Genomic DNA, 2,632 nt, shown 5'->3' with positions numbered 1-2,632 from the left:
TGCTGTGACAGAGCGCGTGAGCGTAGTTTTTACTGCGAGGATGGGATGTAGCCTTCGGCCAGTGTGATGCCTCCAGACGATTAGCCATGCGAGTGACAGCCGCAGAGGATCATTTTCCCGAGAGGATTGAAAGTAGCCACCGCTGATGGTGAACCCCTATACACAGCTTGCCATGGAAAGGAGTAAGAAGGATTGAGTTGAAGCAATGGGAGAGCGGGCATTCTTGAGCCATACAGTATCTCCATTCGCTTATCTGAAATTCCCACCAATGAATCTGCATAAGTATTCTATCCCTTTTATTATTTTTATTTTCTTATTTCTATTTTCGAAAACCCATAAACCAATTTAATCTGCCTAACTGAGATTTACAAGGTGACCATAGCTTGCTTCATACCAACAATCTCTGTGGGATCGACCCTTACTCGCGTAAGGTTTATTACTTGGACGACCCAGTACACTTGCTGGTTAGTTGAACGGAGTTGTGTCCACTCGTGCCAATTTCAAATTCCATAATTTTACAATGAGTACAACTCAAAGAATAGTGATCGCAATTTCGTCCACCAATAACTCAATTCAATTGTGGTTGGCTTGGTTGTTAATACCTTTAGCCCTTATGCTTATATATGTCTTCTTGGGAATTGATTTATTTTGACCAAGCAATTGCATGCATTTAGAAAGTTGCATTTAGGTAGATTGCATTTAGTTAGTTTACATTGAATAAATGATAATACCCTTGGTTCCTTCCTTGGTTAAGCATGAGGACATGCTTGGTTTAAGTGTGGGGAGATTTGATGCATCACTATTTCATGGTACATCTTGTGCTTAATTTAGGGGATTTTATCACCTTTTACCCACATTTATTCAATGAAATAGCATGGTTTCATGATTGTCTCCTATATTGTGCTTAAGTGTGAAAACATGCTTTTTAGTCCCTTAATTGGTTGATTTTCATTCACCTTTGATTCCACTAGATGCCTTGATGTGTTTGTTAGTGAATTCAGGTTGGAAAGGCTAGGAATGAATCAAAGGAATGAAGAGGAAAAGCATGCAAGTGAAGAACTCATGGAAAAACAAGGATTTGGGATGCTGAGATCGATGCGCATGCGTGGAAAGTGAAGTCGCATGGCGACGCGTAGGTGTACATGACACGTACGTGTGGATAGCAAATTGTCAAGCGACGCGTACGCGTGACCCACCCGTACACGTCGACGCTCGCACGTGACCTCATCAAAGTGAATCTGCTAGGGCAATTTCTAGGCTTCCCAGGCCCAAATCCAACTCACTTCTGATGCTATTAAACCCAAGAATTAGAAAGGGATTAACTCACCTTTACCAATTAGTCATAGTTTAGTTTTAGAAGTAGTTTAGAGTTAGTTTCTAGAGAGAGAGAGAGCTTCTGTCTTCTCTCTAGGATTAGGATTAGGTTTAATTCTTCTCTAGATCTAGGTTTAATGCATTCTTTGATTTACTTTTCCTTTATCAATTCTTGCTCCTCTAGTCTTCCTCTCTTTAGTTTTGTACTTTAATTCTTGTAATTCTTTACTTTTATGTTGATGCACTCTTATTCTTCTATTTCTCTTTAATGCAATTCATGTTTTGATTTCTCTTATTGCTTAATTGTTTTGTTGTTGTTTATTTCCATGCAATTAGTAGTTATTAGATTTCATTCTTGTTGTCATTCTACTATGCTTTCTTTTTATGCCTTCCAAATGTTTGATTAAATGCTTGGAAGGATGCTAGAGTAGAATTTTCTCCTCTTGGCTTATGTTGAGTAATTGGTGACACTTGAGTTATCAAACTCTCTTGTTGATTGATAATTAGAAGTTGCTAATTGATTTGAATTCCACTAAAGCTAATATTTCCTTAGGAGTTGACTAGGACTTGAGGAATCAAATTGATTTATTCACTTAACATTCCTTCATAGTTAGAGGTTGACTAAGTGGGAGCAATGAACAATTGATATCACAATCGAGGAGGATAATGAGGATAGGACTTCTAGTTCTCATATACCTTGCCAAGAGCTTTCTTAGCTATTAGTTTAATTCTTGCAATTTACTTTTCTTGTTCTCCTATTCAAAACCCCAAAATATACATCCCATAACCAATAGCAAGAACACTTCCCTGCAATTCCTTTGAGAGACGATCCGAGGTTTGAATACTTCGGTTATTATTTTTAGGGGGTCTGTTACCTGTGACAAACAATTTTTTGTACGAAAGGATTCTTTGTTGGTTTAGAAACTATACTTGCAACGAGATTTCATTTGTAAAATTCTTTACCACACAAAAATCTGTTCATCACACGCGTACGCGTCGATGTGACAAAAGTGGTGGTTGGCGCAAATGCGTACTTGATGCTAGAGCGCAGAAGTGGTGATCTACTATCCACGCGCACGCGCAGACGACGCGCACGCACAGAGGACGCGCACGCGCAGAGGATGCGCACGCGTGGGGAGCGTTCATGGCGTGAACGTAGCGCTCATTAAACGAACACTATCAGGGCGCAAAGCACGCGTACGCGTGATGATGCATTCAGCGAGCAAGGACGCGCATGATGTGCGGAAAACGATCCGACACAAAACTCACCGGCAAGTGTACCGGGTCGCATCAAGTAATAAAACTCACGGGAGTGAGG

The sequence above is a fragment of the Arachis duranensis genome, chromosome 10 (genome assembly GCF_000817695.3).
Source record: "Arachis duranensis cultivar V14167 chromosome 10, aradu.V14167.gnm2.J7QH, whole genome shotgun sequence".
In the NCBI taxonomy this organism is placed as follows: Eukaryota; Viridiplantae; Streptophyta; class Magnoliopsida; order Fabales; family Fabaceae; genus Arachis; species Arachis duranensis.
This window is presented reverse-complemented; position numbering follows the sequence as displayed.